This window comes from Bos javanicus, chromosome 18 (assembly GCF_032452875.1).
Source record: "Bos javanicus breed banteng chromosome 18, ARS-OSU_banteng_1.0, whole genome shotgun sequence".
Classification (NCBI taxonomy): domain Eukaryota; kingdom Metazoa; phylum Chordata; class Mammalia; order Artiodactyla; family Bovidae; genus Bos; species Bos javanicus.
In genome coordinates this window covers 37,598,883-37,618,927 of record NC_083885.1, presented here as the reverse complement: position 1 = coordinate 37,618,927, position 20,045 = coordinate 37,598,883, and positions in this window count along the sequence as shown.

Here is a 20,045-nt window from a genome sequence, read left to right as displayed (position 1 = left end):
CACAATTAAGTGACTTAGAGAAGTAATCCACTTGTTCTAATCAATCAGGTGAAGAGACGTGCCTGAAAGAATTGACAGATATGCAGACAGACATACATACACAAACATTCAAATGAACATGAAGTAGATATTGAGAACCATTTACAAGCAAGATTTAGAAAAATCAAAAGTGTTTTAGAAAAACCAAAATGCAGTTAACAAATATTTGCTGAATAAATGAATCTCCAAGTGTCAGAACAATGCCTTCAACATGAAGAGGTGTGGTAAAATTTAGGGGTCACAATTTTGAGGGAAAAATGCTCATCAGGAACATAAACTCCTGTAGTAAGAACTCCAGGAAGTTAGTGGCTGCAATAACAAAAAGGGGGGTTTACTCTGGATACAATAAGCTCACATTCTCACACAGAGCAATGGGAGAGTGTGGAGTTGGAAACCATTATAATTTAGTTCACAACAGAAAAATCTGAAATTCAGCCCCGTCACTTCCTAGCTGTATGATTCTTGGTGAGATAGTTGAGTCCATGTTTCCTCTTTTGTGAAAGGGAGATAGTATAATAATGATGTAAAACTCTCTGCAAGTGAGGTGATAATAATCATATTATTACTTCACCACAAGACACAATTACAGCTACCAAGATTTTAAAGCCACGTAACGTAGATCACTCTGGGTTTCAAGTGGGATAATTCTCAACTACAAATATGTATCTAATAATATGTTTGAAAACAACCAGAAGATGAACATTTGGCTCAAGTCATAATAGCAAGCCAGAAAACCTTTGCGCAGCTATTATCTTGTATACAACTCTTCTCTCTCCTCTCAGCTAAGAAACAAAATCTTCCCCCAAAATCAGTTCACGTAAATTCTCTTGGGGACTGTTAATTCATCCATTTACTTCCACTTTGATTTAAGCTGGATGATTTTAGTAAGTAATTAAGACAACCTTAACTTTAGTAAAGTAATGCTCAAAATTCTCCAAGCTAGGCTTCAGCAATACTTGAACCATGAACTTCCAGATGTTCAAGCTGGTTTTACAAAAGGCAGAGGAAACAGAGATCAAATTGCCAACATCCACTGGATCACTGAAAAAGCAAGAAATTTCCAGAAAAATATCTATTTCTGCTTTATTGACTATGCCAAAGCCTTTGACTGTGTGGATCACAATAAACTGTGGAAAATTCTGAAAGAGATGGGAATACCAGACCACCTGATCTGCCTCTTGAGAAACCTATATGCAGGTCAGGAAGCAACAGTTAGAACTGGCCATGGAACAACAGACTGGTTCCAAATAGGAAAAGGAGCACATCAAGGCTGTATATTGTCACTGTGCTTATTTAACTTATATGCAGAGTACATCATGAGACACGCTGGGCTGGAAGAAGCACAAGTTGGAATCAAGATTGCCAGCAGAAATATCAATAACCTCAGATATGCAGATGACACCACCCTTATGGCAGAAAGTAAAGAAGAACTAAAAAGCCTCTTGATGAAAGTGAAAGAGGAGAGTGAAAAAGTTGGCTTAAAGCTCAACATTCAGAAAACTAAGATCATGGCATGTGGTCCCATCACTTCATGGGAAATAGATGGGGAAACAGTGGAAACAGTGTCAGACTTTATTTTTTTGGACCCTAAAATCAGTGCAGATGGTGACTGCAGCCATGAAATTAAAAGACACTTACTCCTTGGAAGGAAAGTTATGACCAACCTAGATAGCATATTGAAAGGCAGAGACATTACTTTGCCAACAAAGGTCTGTCTAGTCAAGGCTACGGTTTTTCCAGTGGTCATGTATGGATGTGAGAGTTGGACTGTGAAGAAAGCTGAGCGCCAAAGAATTGATGCTTTTGAACTGTGGTGTTGGAGAAGATTCTTGAGAGTCCCTTGGATTGCAAGGAGATCCAACCAGTCCATCCTAAAGGAGATCAGTCCTGGGTGATCATCGGAAGGACCGATGCTGAAGCTGAAACTCCCAATACTTTGGCCACCTCATGCGAAGAATGGACTCATTGGAAAAGACCCTGATGCTGGGAGGGATTGGGGGCAGGAGGAGAAGGGGACGACAGAGGATGAGATGGCTGGATGGCATCACCGACTCGATGGACATGAGTTTGGGTAAACTCCAGGAGCTGGTGATGGACAGGGAGACCTGGTGTGCTGCAATTCATAGGGTCGCAAAGAGTCAGACTGAGCGACTGAACTGAACTAACTTTTTTTGGCCTGCCACAATCTAGTACAACTCTACCTTTCCAATCGTATTTACTACTCTTTCATTTCCTTATCCTTAAGGTTCATCCAATTGTAATTACTTTGTATTTCCAGTATGGTTCCTTGAGAATTCGCATCTTTATGCTGACAGGATTCTTTTCCCTGCAATGGAAACTCCCCACCTCCTCTGGCTCCCCCACCTTACCAAATGCTGCTGCTGCTAAGTCGCTTACCATCCTTCAAAGTACAGTTCCGATGCCACCTCCTTCTCCACGCTCTGACACCCTCAGTGGGTTTGCCTTGGGAACCCCCTGAGGTAGACACATTCTGCTTTGGAGGTGATCATTCTTGAAGCTAGGATCTGTGCATGATTCATATCTTAACTCCTCCTCCAACATAGCTGCTAAATCTAACACAGTGCCCCTGCAGGTTACCATAGCGGACAAAAATTATTTACTGGATGGGTGAATGTGTAATTTTCTCCCATTGCATGGCAGGACACTATAATGCAGTAGATAAAGGTCTGGGAATCAGAAGTCTGGTTTGGTCCCTAACTAGCTATGTGACCTTGATATCAAGGTCACTTGATATCAAATCACTGGACATTGCTGAGCTTTGTTGTGTCATTGTGAAAAATTTAAGATGATATAATTTCTAAAGCTTCTTAGAACTCAAATGTTTGAAGCACTAAGAGATTGGGATGATGAAGCCTCGTGATGGTAAGATCAAAAAGAAGATCAATTCACAGAGTCTTCAGGAAAAAAGTGAGGGTGAATTCAAGCATTTTGAGGATTATTACTGATGAAGTCACATCCCTGCTTTCTCTACCTGGATCAGGCTAGGCCAGGATTAATCTTGGAAGGTTACACAGGTCCTACCCTCTAAGTAAGAGACCTTGGGGATGCTGCCGCAATAGCCTGGCATCGTGATCCCTCTCAGCCTCAGTCCCCACAGCAGAGTTGGTCAAATGGACCAAGAATCCAGATCAGCAGGGTATGGGCAAATGAGGTCGCACTGCTGATCTGGATTCTTGCCCATACCCATGATACATATATCTTTTTGAAACTTAATAGCCAATGTTATAGACGAACTATTTCTATGTGATTTTTTTAATACAGAAAAAAAAAAATGGGCAAATGAGGTCGCACTGCACAAAACATCAAACTTGGGCCTATTTTAAGTAGGGAATTTGCCCAGCTGCCTTGCTTAGGCAGGTCTGGAGAAATACTGTGAGGAACTTTTACCTTTCTCTGAGGCCTCCTGCGTGGGCCACAGCCAAAGGCAGATTTCCGGACCTATCAGACCAATTATTTCACAAGTCCTTAGTCTACTGTTCCTTTTATTTCCATTACTATCTCATTCAATCAGCTCCTGAGTGCAGTGACAGGACTTGGCCTCCTTCTTTTGAGAGCTCCCTCCCTGTCCAGTCCTCATGGCCTAGGAGAATTTGTTTTGTTTTACTAATGGCTGAAATACGTTTTCTTTCTTAGATTTAGCCATGGCTCCTGGTCCGGCCACCTGAGAAGATAGTAACTTTCTCTCATTTATACGGTTACCCTGAAGGTATTTATAGACTGTGGTCACTTCCCTCATAGATGCCTTTCTTTGGGGAAAATATAAATTACTCCTTCAGTCAGACCACTCACGTTTGCTCTTCCAACATTTGTATCATTTTTGTGGTCTTTCTTTTATTTCCTCTACATTTTATTTTCTTCTTAAATTGTGGGGATGTAAACCAGAGCTAGCTTTCCAGATGTGGTTAGAATCTTTTTTGGATGAGGTAGAATAACACAGTTCTCCACCTCTCGCCCCTGGCCATATACTGTGTGTTTGAACGTGGAACCCCTGCTGCCATGGTATTTCTGAGTGACCCCTATTTAGTTGGTCATCAACTCTTCCCCTCAGGTATTTTTCAGATTCACCAGCTCTGCAATTACCAAATCTCATTTTCATTTGCATCTTGGCTATCTGATCATGGAACTTTGTATTTATTACATGCCTTTCTGATCGTGGAACTTTGTATTTATTACAAGCGTCTCCCATCTTTCACTGGTAGTTCCTGTTTCTAATTGGTGGAGGTCACCTGGCATTTAGGTTCTAACCTTATGTGATGTGTGTATGTTCCTAAGCTATCTAGGCTAATCTTTAAAAAATCTATTATTGCTAAATGTCAGACACTGTTCTCAGAAAGTTCCTGCTTTTGGAAGATTTCAATATCTTGAAAAACATGTTTCATTTTATATCCGGCACTACCTGTGCAGATACCAGAGCATTTTTTCCTAAAACCAGAAGCACTTGGTATTCGTCTCAGCTCTTGCATCTGGCTGTATCATGTTATTCCAGAAAAGAGAATTCTGGGTCCCTAGACCTATACTGATGATCTGTGTGCTAACCATTAGCCACATGAGGCTATTTAATTACATTAAACAAATAAATTTATTGAAATAAAATTAAGTAAAATCAAATAACAGTTAAACATTGGTTTCTAAGTTTCACTAGCTAAATTTCAAGAGCTCAGTGGCTCAGTTCAGTCTCTCAGTTATGTCCGACTCTTTGTGATCCCATGGACTGCAGTATGTGAAGCTTCCCTGCCCATCACCAACTCCCAGAGCTTACTCAAACTCATGTCCATTGAGTCGGTGATGCTATCCAACCGTCTCATCTTCTGTCATCCTCTTCTCCTCCTGCCTTTAATCATTCCCAGCATGGGGGTCTTTTCAAATGAGTCCGTTCTTTGCATCAGGTGGCCAAAGTATTGGAGTTTCAGCTTTAGCATCAGTCCTTCCAGTGAATATTCAGGACAGATTTCCTTTAGGATGGACTGGCTGGATCTCCTTGCAGTCCAAGGGACTCTCAAGAGTCTTCTCCAACACCACGGTTCAAAAACATCAGTTCTTCTGCACTCAGCTTTCTTTATGGTCCAACTCTCACAACCACATATGACTACTGGAAAAAGCATAGCTTCAACTAGATGGACCTTTATTGGTAAAGTAATGTCTCTGCTTTTTAATATGCTGTCTAGGTTGGTCATAGCTTTTCTTCCAAGGAGCAAGCATCTTTTAATTTCATGGCCGCAGTCACCATCTGCAGTGACTTTGGAGCCCAAGAAAATAAAGTCTGTCACCGTTTCCATTGTTTCCCCATCTATTTGCCATGAAGTGATGGGACCAGATGCCGTGATCTTAGTTTTCTGAATGTTGAGTTTTAAGCCAACATTTTAGTGGCAGCTGCATGGCACTGGAGTGACTCTGAGGAGATACCCCGCATCCAAGGGCAAAGGAGAAGCCCCAGCAAGATGGTAGGAGGGGTGAAATTGCATTTAGAATCAAACCCCATACCCGCCAGAGACACTTAGAGGACTCAAACAAATCTTTTGTGCACCAGGACCCAGAGACCCCACAGAGACTGAGCCAGAATGGTGTTTGAGTGTCTCCTGCAGAGATATGGGTCAGCAGTGGACTGCTGAAGGGGCTGGGGCTCTGGGTGCAGTAGGCCTGGGTAAGGCATAAGCCCTCTTGGAGGAGGTTGCCATTAACCCCACCATAGAGCTGCCAGAAGTTTCACAGACTCTTGGAGGGCACAAACAAAGCCTTGTGTGCACCAGGACCCAGGAGAAAGGAGCAGTGACTCCACAAGAGACTGACCCAGACTTGCCCATGAGTGTCCAGGAGTCTCCGGCAGAGGCGTGGGTCAGCGGTGGCCTGCTGCAGGGTTGGAGGCACTGTGTGTAGCAGTGGGTGCATGGAACCTTTTGAAGCAGGTCGCCATTATCTTCATTACCTCCACCATAGTTTGGCTTCAGGTAAAATAACAGGTAGGGAACACAGCCCCACCCATCAATAGAAAGGAGATACCCCTTGTCCAAGGTAAGGAGCAATGGCTGTGCTTTGCTGGAGCAGCCGTGAAGAGATACCCCACGTCCAAGGTAAGAGAAACCCAAGTAAGACGGTAGGTGTTGCAAGAGGGCATCAGAGGGCAAACACACTGAAACCATACTCACAGAAAACTAGTCAATCTAATCATACTAGGACCACAGCCTTGTCTAACTCAGTGAAACTAAGCCATGCCCATGGGGCAACCCAAGATGGGCGGGTCATTGTGGACAGATCTGACAGAATGTGGTCCACTGGAGAAGGGAATGGCAAACCACTTCAGTATTCTTGCCTTGAAAACCCCATGAACAGTATGAAAAGGCAAAATGATAGGATACTGAAAGAGAAACTCCCCAGGTCAGTAGGTGCCCAATATGCTACTGGAGATCAGTGGAGAAATAACTCCAGAAAGAATGAAGGGATGGAGCCAAAGCAAAAAGAATACCCAGCTGTGGATGTGACTGGTGATAGAAGCAAGGTCCGATGCTGTAAAGAGCAATATTGCATAGGAACCTGGAATGTCAGGTCCATGAACCAAGGCAAATTGGAAGTGGTCAAACAAGAGATGGCAAGAGTGAATGTCGACATTCTAGGAATCAGCGAACTGAAATGGACTGGAATGGGTGAATTTAACTCAGATGACCATTATATCTACTACTGCAGGCAGGAATCCCTCAGAAGAAATGGAGTAGCTGTCATGGTCAACAATAGAGTCTGAAATGCAGTACTTGGATGCAATCTCAAAAACGACAGAATAATCTCTGTTCGTTTCCAAGGTAAACCATTCAATATTACAGTAATCCAAGTCTATGCCCCAACCAGTAATGCTGAAGAAGCTGAAGTTGAACGCTTCTATGAAGACCTACAAGACCTTTTAGAACTAACACCCAAAAAAGATGTCCTTTTCATTATAAGGGACTAGAATGCAAAAGTAGGAAGTCAAGAAACACCTGGAGTAACAGGCAAATTTGGTCTTGGAATATGGAATGAAGCAGGGCAAAGACTAATAGAGTTTTGCCAAGAAAAGGCACTGGTCATAACAAATACCCTCTTCCAACAACACAAGAGAAGCCTCTATACATGGACATCACCAGATGGTCAACACCAAAATCAGATTGATTATATTCTTTGCAGCCAAAGATGGAGAAGCTCTATACAGTCAGCAAAAACAAGACCAGGAGCTGACTGTGGCTCAGACCATGAACTCCTTATTGCCAAATTCAGACTTAAATTGAAGAAAGTAGGGAAAACCACTAGACCATTCAGGTATGACCTAAATCAAATCCCTTATGATTATGCAGTGGAAGTGAGAAATAGATTTAAGGGCCTAGATCTGATAGATAAAGTGCCTGATGAACTATGGAATGAGGTTCATGACATTGTACAGGAGACAGGGATCAAGACCATCCCCATGGAAAAGAAATGCAAAAAAGCAAAATGGCTGTCTGGGGAGGCCTTACAAATAGCTGTGAAAAGAAGAGAAGCAAAAAGCAAAGGAGAAAAGGAAAGATACAAACATCTGAATGCAGAGTTCCAAAGAATAGCAAGAAGAGATAAGAAAGCCTTCCTCAGCGATCAATGCAAAGAAATAGAGGAAAACAACAGAATGGGAGAGACTAGAGATCTCTTCAAGAAAATCAGAGATACCAAAGGAACATTTCATGCAAAGATGGGCTCGATAAAGGACAGAAATGGTATGGACCTAACAGAAGCAGAAGATATTAAGAAGAGATGGCAAGAATACACAGAAGAACTGTACAAAAAAGATCTTCACGACTCAGATAATCACAATGGTGTGATCACTGACCTAGAGCCAGACATCCTGGAATGTGAAGTCAAGGGGGCCTTAGAAAGCATCACTACGAACAAAGCTAGTGGAGGTGATGGAATTCCAGTTGAGCTATTCCAAATCCTGAAAGATGATGCTGTGAAAGTGTTGCACTCAATATGCCAGCAAATTTGGAAAACTCAGCAGTGGCCACAGGACTGGAAAAGGTCAGTTTCATTCCAATCCCAAAGAAAGGCAATGCCAAAGAATGCTCAAACGACCGCACAATTGCACTCATCTCACATGCTAGTCAAGTAATGCTCAAAATCCTCCAAGCCAGGCTTCAGCAATATGTGAACCGTGAACTTCCTGATGTTCAAGCTGGTTTTAGAAAAGGCAGAGGAAACAGAGATCAAATTGCCAACATCCGCTGGATCATGGAAAAAGCAAGAGAGTTCCAGAAAAGCATCTCTTTCTGCTTTATTGACTATGCCAAAGCCTTTGACTGTGTGGATCACAAGAAACTGTGGAAAATTCTGAAAGAGATGGGAATACCAGACCACCTGATCTGCCTCTTGAGAAATTTGTATGCAGGTCAGGAAGCAACAGTTAGAACTGGACATGGAACAACAGACTGGTTCCAAATAGGAAAAGGAGTTCTTCAAGGCTGTATATTGTCACCCAGTTTATTTAACTTATATGCAGAGTACATCATGAGAAATGCTGGACTGGAAGAAACACAAGCTGGAATCAAGATTGCCAGGAGAAATATCAATAACCTCAGATATGCAGATAACACCACCCTTATGGCAGAAGAGGAACTAAAAAGCCTCTTGATGAAAGTGAAAGAGGAGAGTGAAAAAGTTGGCTTAAAGCTCAACATTCAGAAAACGAAGATCATAGCATGTGGTCCCATCACTTCACAGGAAATAGATGGGGAAACAGTGGAAACAGTGTCAGACTTTATTTTTCTGAGCTCCAAAATCACTGCAGATGGTGACTGCAGCCATGAAATTAAAAGACTCTTACTCCTTGGAAGGAAAGTTATGACCAACCTAGATAGCATATTCAAAAGCAGAGACATTCCTTTGCCAACAAAGGTTCATCTAGTCAAGGCTATGGTTTTTCCTGTGCTCATGTATGGATGTGAGAGTTGGACTGTGAAGAAGGCTGAGCGCTGAAGAATTGATGCTTTTGAAGTGTGGTGTTGGAGAAGACTCTTGAGAGTCCCTTGGACTGCAAGGAGATCCAAGCAGTCCATTCTGAAGGAGATCAGCCCTGGGATTTCTTTGGAAGGAATGATGCTAAAGCTGAAACTCCAGTACTTTGGCCACCTCATGCGAAGAGTTGACTCATTGGAAAAGACTCTGATGCTGGGAGGGATTGGGAGCAAGAGAAGAAAGGGACGACAGAGAATGAGATGGCTGGATGGCATCACTGACTCAATGAACGTGAGTCTGGGTGAACTCTGGGAGTTGGTGATGGACAGGGAGGCCTGGTGTGCTGTGATTCATGGGGTCACAAAGAGTCAGACATGACTGAGCAACTGATCTGATCTGATCTGAGCATGGCCCTGCCCATCAGAACAAGATCTATTTTCCCCCTCAGTCAGTCTCTGTCATCAGGAAGCTTCCATAAGCCTCTTATCCTTCTCCATTAGAGGGCAGACAGAATGAAAACCACAGTCACAGGAAACTAACCAATCTGATCACATGGACCACAGGCTTTCTAACTCAATGAAACTATAAGCCATGCCATGTAGGGCCACCCAAGATGGATCGGTCATGGTGGAAAGTTCTGACAAAACGTGGTCCACTGGAGAAGGGAATGGCAAACCACTTCAGTATTCTTGCCTTGAGAACCCCATGAACCATATGAAAAGGCTCAGTGGTTAATGGCTATCATATTGAAAAACACAAATATGTAACATTTCCATCATCACAGAAAGTTCTAGAGGACCGTGCTGGTCCAGATAGCTGGGGCCCACTGTTTTCCCTTCTTTACATTCCATAGATGTCACCACCAGGCAGTAATTTTTTCTCTTCTTGTGCTGCACTTTCAGTTCTTATCAAACTCTTTCTGCATCAGTGAAGGTGGAGAACAGCTGGTCCCCATCTTCACTCAACCAACACTCACTCACTGAGAACCAGTTAGGAACCAGGCCCTGCTCCAGGATCTGGAGATAAACATTAAGTGAGGTAAAGTCCTTGTCCACATGTACCTTCCATTCTATTGTCACAACCATCAATACGTATAATAATGTGTGTGTAGAAAGCACTAAAACAAGGAAAATAAAAGAGCAAGTAGAGAGAAGGCTGTCAGGGAAGGCATCTCTCAAAAAGAGATATTTCAGCAGAAACTTAGAACAAGGGAGTGAATTGTGTGATGCTTTAGAGAAAGCATCTAAATTGAAGGAGGCCAAGGCCCAGGAGCAGAGAAGGCAATGGCAACCCATTCCAGTACTCTTGCTTGGAAAATCCCATGGACGGAGGAGCCTGGTAGGCTGCAGTCCATGGGTTGCTAAGAGTTGGACACGACTGAGCGACTTCACGTTCACTTTACTTAGAGAAAGAGTGAGTGCAAAGGCCATGAGGTAAGAATAACTTTGACATGTTTGATAAAGGCTAATGTGGCTGGAGAGAAATAAAGAAGTAGAGAGCTAGAAGAAGAGGCAAACCAAGATTTCATGGGGCCTGAAGCTTATGCAATTTGGGGGATCCTCTTTAAAACAAAGAATTCCAGCAAAACATCTACTTCTGCTTCATTGACTATACTAAAGACTTTGTGTAGATCACAACAAACTGTGGGAAATTCTTAAAGAGATTGGAATACCAGATCACCTTACTTGTCTGCTGAGAAACCTGTGTACATGTCAAGAAGCAACAGTTAGAACCAGACATGGAAAAACAGACTGGTTCCAAATTGGGAAAGGAATACAAGGCTGTATATTGTCACCCTGCTTTAACTTCTATGCAGAGTACATCATGCAAAATGCCGGGCTGGATGAAGCACAAGCTGGAATCAAGATTGCCGGGAGAAATATCAATAACCTCAGATATGCAGATGACACAACCCTTATGGCAGAAAATGAAGAGGAACTGAAGAGCCTCTTGATGAAAGTGAAAGAGGAGAGTGAAAAAGCTGCCTTAAAACTCAGCATTCAAAAAACTAAGATATGGCATCCAGTCCTATCACTTCATGGCAAGTAGATGGGGAAACAATAGAAACAGTGACAGACTTTATTTTCTTAGGTTCCAAAATCACTGCAGATGGCGACTGTGGCCATAAAATTAAAAGACACACTCCTTGGGAGAAAAGCTATGACAAATCTCAACAGTGCATTAAAAAGCAAAGACATTACTTTACCGACATTTTTAAGACATTACTTTACTTGGACTGCAAGGACATCAAACCAGTCGATCCTAAAGGAAATCAGTCCTGAATACTCATTAGAAGGACTGATACTAAAGCTCCAATATTTTGGCCACCTGATGTGAAGAACTGACTCATTGGAAAATACCCTGATTATGGGAAAGATTGAAGGCAGAAGGAGAAGGGGATGACAGAAGATGAGATAATTGGATGGCATCACCGACTCAATGGACATGAGTTGAGCAAGCTCCGGGAGTTGGGGAAGGACAGGGAAGCCTGGCGTACCGCAGTCCATGCAGTTGCAAAGAGTCGGACATAACTTAGTGACTGAATTGAACTTTAAAACACAAGAAATAAAATGAGAAATATGAACTTGATTAAGGACCTCTCAAATCTTGGAAAGGAACCATACAAATGAAGGGCCATGAAATAAACTTCACAGCAAAGCCATTTCTGGTGAAAGAAGATGTTATAGCTTTAGGTAAGGACCAGACCTTTAGGGTCTCAGAGACTATGGTAAGGGTGGGAAGACACAGGATGAAGCTTTTTAGTGGATAAGGCTAGGCTGATTTACATTGTAAAACTGTTTTTGCTCTACACTTTTATAGTTTCTGAGCAAGAAACTGACAAGAGAAAGAAGGACAAGGATGGAGAGAGGGAGACCAATCAAACCCGGAGACAAGAGATGACCATGCTTACACCAGGGTCTTGGGTGGTATAAACTGGAGTGTTAAGAGGCGGATGGGAGGGCATTTTGAAGGCAGAACCTGAAGAATTGTTAAGGGCATTGATGCAGAAGGTGAGAGAAGCCTGTATTTGCAGCAAGAGGAACTAAAAACGGGGAGTGATGAAATCTACTAGGATAGTTAAGCATTAAATTTGGGGTTGAAAATCAGGAGTTCGATTTGCCCACATTTAACACCTGCTTCTCAGACATTTAGCAGAAATGTTGAATAGGCACTTGGTTATACACATTTGATCTTCCCTGTAGCTCAGATGGTAAAGAATCTGCCTGCAATGCCAGAAACCTGGATCGATCCCTGGGTCAGGAAGATCCTCCGGAGAAGGGAAAGGCAATCCACTTCAGTATTCTTGCCTGGAGAATCCCTTGGATAGAAGAGCCTGATCGGCTACAGTTCATTGGGTCACAAAGAGTCGGACACGACTGAGCGACTGACACTGCTGCTACCGCTATACACATTTAGAACTCAGAGGAAGAAAGAGGCTTAGCATACAAATCTGAGCATTATCTTACACAGATTGTATTTAAAGATAGATGAAAACACCTAAGGAGAGAATGTAGAAAGAGAACAGGGTTTAGAGACAAGTTCCATGGGACTCCAACATTCCATCATACAACCCTTTTAAAAAGCTGAAAAGATATTAAGCTTTAATTACTGTCTTTGATTCTTTACTCTTGACTTTGTGGGCCAAAAATTCTCCAAATTCAATTCTGTAACAAGTAAGGGTGGACACTGTGTCCATCTTACTTGCTGTAGAATCCCCATCACCTCACATGGTTCTGGCATAAACCCATTAAGTATTTAATGAAACTTGAGTTCATTTCTTTCATACCTTCATGCTGCCCTCATACCCATTCTGGCTTTAGAATAGCCACTCCCACGATCCATCACAATTCCTGACTTTGGTGGCCCAGAGACAGTCTAACAAAGACCCATATGTGCTGGTCTTCCTCAGTAGAAACACACGGCTCACCCCTATACCAAACTTAACTTAAATCTCTATATCCACTGTTGATGCTGATTCTAAGAAATGAAGATGCTGCTCTACACACACTCTCCTAAGACACTGCCATTTGTGAAGAGAAAGTGCATGTATTATTGAGTTTCACAGTTCGGAGCATGTGATGAGCAACTGGGTAATACCACTGAGCCACAGACGGTAATGAAACATAAACTGTTTATCAGACCTGGACAGTGGTTTATTGTAGCTTTTCTGAGTGGGAATGGTTTTCCCATTTTGTAGCATTTGTAACTCTAAGTAAGCAGTTGTGTGAATGGGTACATTTTTGCTCTAAGATGTAGTTAGTTTTCTTGACTTCCCTTAAGACTCAAATCCCATATTAATTGAACCTGATCATATTCAACCCAGAAGTCTATCTTGCAGGCTCTGCCTCTAAAATTTATCTCATAGCCACGTACTTCTCCCCACCACCACTGCTAGCACCCTGTTGTAAGCTCAGATAGCACATCAACTGGAACTCTTCAATAGCCTTTTGTTGTTGTTGTAACATGAGCCTTTTTCTTTATTTTTTAAAATTAGGGTGTATTTTTATTTTTAATAGCAAAAACATTTTGTATTGGGGAATAGCCAATTAACAATGTTGTGACAGTTTCAGGTAATCAGTGAAGGGACTCAGCCAAATATACACATGTTTCTGATAGCCTTCTAAATGGACCCCTGCTTCCATGCTTGTCCCATTCCTAACTTCTATCCTTTGTGTTTAGATACAACCTGGGGACAAACAAGATTTAAAACACAAGATTTGAAAAATTTTAAGGCACTTCTATGGGAAAGGGCAGTTGAATATATCCTTCTCAAGTTTAGCACAATCCCTTAAGCTACGCATCTTCAACCCCGCTTTGCTTACAAAGAACTCTTTAAGGATGCTCAACTGAGGTGTCTGCTTTTCCTTCTTCCTGTTAAAAATGGCTCTTGGATGCTTTTATTCTTAGTGATGCCGTTCTATTGTAGCACCAATATAGTTGTATAAGTGCATCGTTTCATGCTCTATTCACCTTCTGAATCTTTTAACCCGACCTCTCTCAGCTGAGAAAAGAAATACTATGGGTTTAAATCTATCTGCTATCAGCTGCAGCAGGGTAATTCTTACCCGAGGGCCCCAAACCCTCATTTCAGTTCGACTAATCTGAACTTCTTTCGGAGGCAATGCTATTTCCTTCACTACCTGGTTTGGCTGTGTGCTGAGCCCCAGTTATATTTAGGCAGTGGAGGGGAAAAATAGGGATATTAACCTCTAACACTGATGAAAATAATAGCCACAATAAAATCGGGATGAAAAACGCAGGGGTAGTAATTATTCTGCTCTACCTTACCCCAGAGGAAATAGTTATCAGATAGAGCTTCAGGAATTTGTAAAAGGTCCCTTCATTTGGGGGTTTATACGGCAGGTGGAAGGGCTATCGGGAGGCGGGGGGAGTTGCCAGGCCAGCAGACAGTGTGGTGTTAAGTGATGGTGCCCCCAGCAGAATCCCTTTCCTCTCCCTCAACTCTTCAGAGGTTGAAAAATCTGAGGATGCAGGCTCTTGGAACCACTTCCCTCCTCTGTTCTATCTGGCAGCAACCTAGTGTGGAAAATATACTAGGCTATATTTCAAATAACCTAAACCAACTGGCAAAAAGTACTAAATTCTTGCTTTTGTGTCTGGCTCTTAAATTCCTGCAGACCTGACTTAACAGACAAGAGAGGGTCATAAAACTGAACCTGTGAAACAAAAATAGACCTTTCGGGACTTCTCATACACACACAGCAGGGGTGCCAAAATCGCTTTCATTTTTTCCTGTTTCCAATCATGTTGTGCTTCCTCCATATGCATGTATGTCTGAGCAGGCATGGGAGAGCAAGCATCTTTCCAGGCAAAGCATGGGCCACCGAAATGTGTGGAACTGCAAGGGCTTAAACTCTTAGGGTCCCATCTTTGTGTAAAACAACAACTCTACCTTGCTACAACCTCTCCATTGCTGTAATTAATTTCAGGCACCTAAGAGAGCATGTCTTGGTTCCGTGTGCTACTCTAACTGCTGTGGTTTAAAAAGGCTTTATGCTTTGAGGTTTCCTCATTCAGAAATCAAATAATTTAAATCTAAAAAAAAAATACACAAGTGCCTTCTGGCTACTGATGACAGGGAGTAGCAATAATAAAAAATAATAATAGTAAAAAATATGCAACCACGTTAATGCCAGGGACCTGGGGATGCAATAGACAGAAATGAAATTAGAGAGGAAATCATGATATTGCTGAAGTGCTGGAGTGCTGCTCTCATACTAAGACCAGGGGGATTGGGATAAGGTAAAGTTAATTGCATTTCCAGATGACAAACCTCTCACCTCTGAACTGAATGGCTCTTTATAAAAGCTATCAGTAATAAACTGTAAATCTCAGCCATGATTGCAAATAAAGGTCATCCCTTTCATGCTGCCACTTTCCTGGGCCTTATTACATTCCCGCCTGAACTGTTCCTGCTTCTTAAGGTGTGCCAGCTGTCCATATAAGCAATCAGCACGGCTTGCTTTCTTTATTTTTTTAAGGCATGACATTATCGGATTTACATCCTTGCACATTGTGCAACTGAATTGGGCCAATCCCCTACCCCTGGAAGGGAAGGCAGCACCAGAGGTAGGATTACTCTTCATCTTTTCCCATGAATGTAAAGGAGGTGCTGCGTTCCCCTGTTTCACATCCGAGTACTGTCAGGCTTTGTGAGAAGAGGCACACCCCACCCAACACACTGAGCTTAGATGCCAGAGCCCCATCAGATGTGCGTGGCAGGGATCTGTTTTTCACCACTCCCTGGACCAACTAGCCTCCTTTGGAAAGCTGAGTTAAATTTAATTTAATGTAAATAAGTAAATATTCATTAATTTCTACTCTGTTGACGACATTGTCCCTAAATCCTTTTTCCTCAGTGCGTCTCTCCAATTCCATCAACAACAGTAGTGAATATTTGGTGACTACTCAGTGCATAGTGAGTATGCACTGAGCTTGTTTTCTGTGAATGATACAGTGCTGAGTATGTAACAGTACCTCATCTAATCCTCACATCTGTATGACTGGATTCTGTTTCATCTCCATTTGCAGATAAGGAAACTGAGGTTCAGAGAGGTACTGCCTCAGACTTCCCAAATGGTAGAGATGAGATTTTTTTTTCTCTTTAGCTGAAGGGACCCCTGGATCCTGGAAGAGACTGAGAAAGATGAAATAATACAAAACAGCAAAGCCAATTGCTGGATACAAAGCTGACTTCAGAAGCTCACTCCCAGGAAATAGACCAGGCATTGGAGGTTACCCACGCTGGGAAAGGGAGCAGGTACACTAAACACTCCTAAAACAAAACTCTAAGAGACCCTGCACTAACCACTGCCCTTACTGCTGAAGAGCGTGTACCAACAAAAGGCATTAGCCTTCAACTCAGAATGACATGGTTCCAACTCTGAATGCATCTGCCCATCATATTTATCCATTTGCTCATTTATTCATTAAATCACCACATGACAGGCAAATAATCACCCTGTGAGATTTCAGCTTCTCTATTACCTTCCCTTGTCTACAAGAGCTATTGTGTTAAATGAATACTAAAAATACATTGCAAAATATAAAATATTCCTCAAAAACAGGTTTAAAACTTACAACAATCCCTTAAAGAGTAGCAGCAATCTACATTATTTTGTTTGAAACTTGATTTTAACTATTTTTAAAAATCAGACAGGGAAAATCTTAATCTGAGAACAACCACTGATGATGTATTCACTTATTATCTACTCAGATAATATTTTAGATAAAATGTAGATATATGTAGATAAAATGTTTTATCTACAATCATTTCCCATGTGTATGGCTTTGCAGCATACGAAAGGACTTAAAAGACCTTAATACCTTGTTCTTGCCTTCCAAGAGCTTACAGTCTCATCTAATTAATAAAAATAAAAAGATAAAATGACAATGTAGGATTTAATCAGCAGTTCAAACTAACACAGTGAAACCATATCAATGTAAAAATAATGTCCAACAATTTGTACCTGAGTTCAGGTAACGTCAAGGTCACTCCATAGTAAGGAGTTCACTGAAAGGGGATTCTCTAAATCTTGAGTAAGGTCCAGAATCTTGAATAGTGAAAGGAGGACATCTCATACTTAAAATGCAACATAGATGGTAAATAAATCTCTGAAAGGAGGAATTATTCTTATTCTGTGGAACATTAATCATAAGGGTTCTATATGGAAAATTCACAGGTGAGTGGAAAATGAACTTGGAAATTTCTGGGGAGATAAGCCAGAATTAAGTGTTTTCTCTGGTATCATGGGATGCATCTGCTCTGGGGTAAGCCCCACACGTCCTGGGTCCTGCCCCAGGGTGAGTAGCCAGCTGGAATCCCCAGGAGATGGCCACACAGACTAGAATGCAGTAACCCACATCTCATATTTTGAAGACAAAGACTGTCATATGACTGTAGCATTCCTAAATTCCCAAACATTTGTAATCATGTATCTTGGGAATTCTGGACATCACTTTTCTCGTTACTGACTGAGCCCAAATTCACATATCTAAAGACCACCAGGGTATGATCAGTGAGTCCAGTATTGGAATGACACACACAATCCAATTATAAATGACTGTCCAGAAGTTAATTTTTTTAGTGATGTGGATAATTCATCTGAAAAGATAGCCACAACAATGAAAGAGGAGGAGGAGGGAATGGGGGGAAAGCAGAGAGAGTGTCATTTCATTCTGGGATGTGATTGAGAAGAAAACCCCAAGAATGAAATGGCCTTTACTGGGTCCTAAAATCCTACACAATGTTCATTCGTTCATTCATTTTCTCATTTACTCTACCACATCCACCCCATGTGCAAGGTGAAATGTTTAGGCTCTACAGAGGTAGACACCATCCTAGTCTATGAGGACCTTAAGCCAGAGAATCCCACAAATGAAAATTTAAGACATATAAGCACAATTCAGGAAAAGCCGAAATGGAGCTACATACACTCTTATTGGGCAGCAACAAAGGTCACTTCTGATGAACCTATTGTCCCAGGAATTACTAAGATCTTCTTCTCTCTCTTCATCTAACTTAGACTTCCAAGTCAAGACGGGGTTTTAGCCACCATGAACTCCTACTATGTTCCAGCAAGGCTTATTCCAATTGAATTCTCATGTTGACTCATCTTTCCCTGTTAATTTCTTTCACTTATGAATAACCTCATATTTTTAAAAGTGTATATATGGCAGACTGCCTCCCATGAAAGTGTAACAGAACTGTTAAGTGTCATTACTATTCAAAGGCTGCTTTTTCAGACATCTATTTGCTATTTACAAGGAAGTCCCTGGGTACACATGAAAGATAATATCAGTTACGCTGTAACAATAATAAAGAAGACTTGCGTGTAAAAGCAACAGCTTTCACTTCTTACATATTAAAAGCTTTAGCAGTGATTATGATGAACAAAACAGAAAGGGATAATTTTCTTGTGAAGATGAGAAAATTAAAATAATTTGGGAACTATGGAGGAAGCAAGGGTGTTAAAGCTAGTTATTTTAACATTCCCTGCCTCATTACCTGAGCAAGAGAGCATGGTATCTGAATAAACCTGGAATCATTAAGTTTTTTTTTTTTTTTAAGAGAGATCCATGTTTCTCAAACTTTAGTATTCATCAGGATTTTCCCTGTAGGTCTTCTGAAGGCCCCATCCCTGAAGATTCTGACAGGGCAGATGCAGGCTGTGACCCCCAAATTTGCATTTTTAGCAAGTTTCTAGGTGATGCTGCTGCTGGTAGTCTTATGATCATACTTTAGGAACCACTAATATAGATCAGAGTTTGGCAAACCCTAGGCTGCTGCTCCTCTTGTAAAGTTCTATTCCAACACAGCCATGCCCATCATCCATATATTGTCTATGGTCATCTCAGACTACAAAAGCAGAATTGAGTAGTTATAACAGAGATCACTGGGCCCACAACACTGAACATGTTTATTATTTGACTCTTAACAGAAAAAGTTTGCTGGGTATAGATTATAACCAGAGTCATCATAGGGCTGGGAGGAACCATCTCTAACTGGATTCTCTTTTTATTAAAAAAAAATAAATAAATAAAAAACCTGTCCATGAAATTGAGAAAAGCTCAGACTAGAGCCCAGGTAGGGCTCGCTGGCCAGTGTAGGCCAATTCTGGTCACTTCTGAAAGACTCCTTTGGTCAGCAATCATCTTGAAGTGTCTCTTCCCCAATTATCATGAGAATTCCATTTGCTCCTTCCAGTGTTAAAGTTTCCATTTCCTAGATATTTATGTCTTCTCTTTTAGATTCAGTTCAGTTCAGTTGCTCAGTCATGTCCGACTCTTTGAGACCCCATAGGTTGCAGCACACCAGGCTTCCCTGTCCATCACCAACTCCCAGAGCTTGCTTAAACTCATGTCTGTCAAGTCAGTGATGCCATCCAATCATCTCATCCTCTGATGTCCCCTTCTCCTGCCTTCAATCTTTCCCAGCATCAGGGTCTTTTCCAATGAGTCAGTTCTTCACATCAGGTGGCCAAAGTATTGGAGCTTCAACTTCAGCATCAGTCTTTTCAATGAATATTCAGGACTGATTTCCTTTAGGATTGACTGGTTTGATCTCCTTGCAGTCCAAGGGACTCTCTTAGATTATTCCATCCTTATTAGTAAAATACACCCGTGAATAACTTTCTGAGAAAAGGGACAGGAGAAGTAAATCCTATGCTCATCCTTAAGCAACAATTTGGTTATTAAGTTCTACACTGGAAATAATTTCTGCTCAATATTTATTGTTTTCTTGTTTTCAGAACTTCTACTGAGAAAGTTGATGCTGATTGGGACTGCTTTTCCCTCTGAAATTGTTTATCCCTATTTAAATGAAATTTCTGCCATATCCACTTCTGGCCTGAGTACTTGGGGGCCCTTTTTCATCTTGAGTCATCTTTTGAAATAGCACCCTACACTTATTTCATGAATGTGGCATCTTTCTGTGTCTCCCTGTGTATTTTGTTTCTATATTTTCTTCTTTCTTCGCTACTTCTATTCCCTCTGGGTTCCATTTTCTTCTTTGTTCCTAT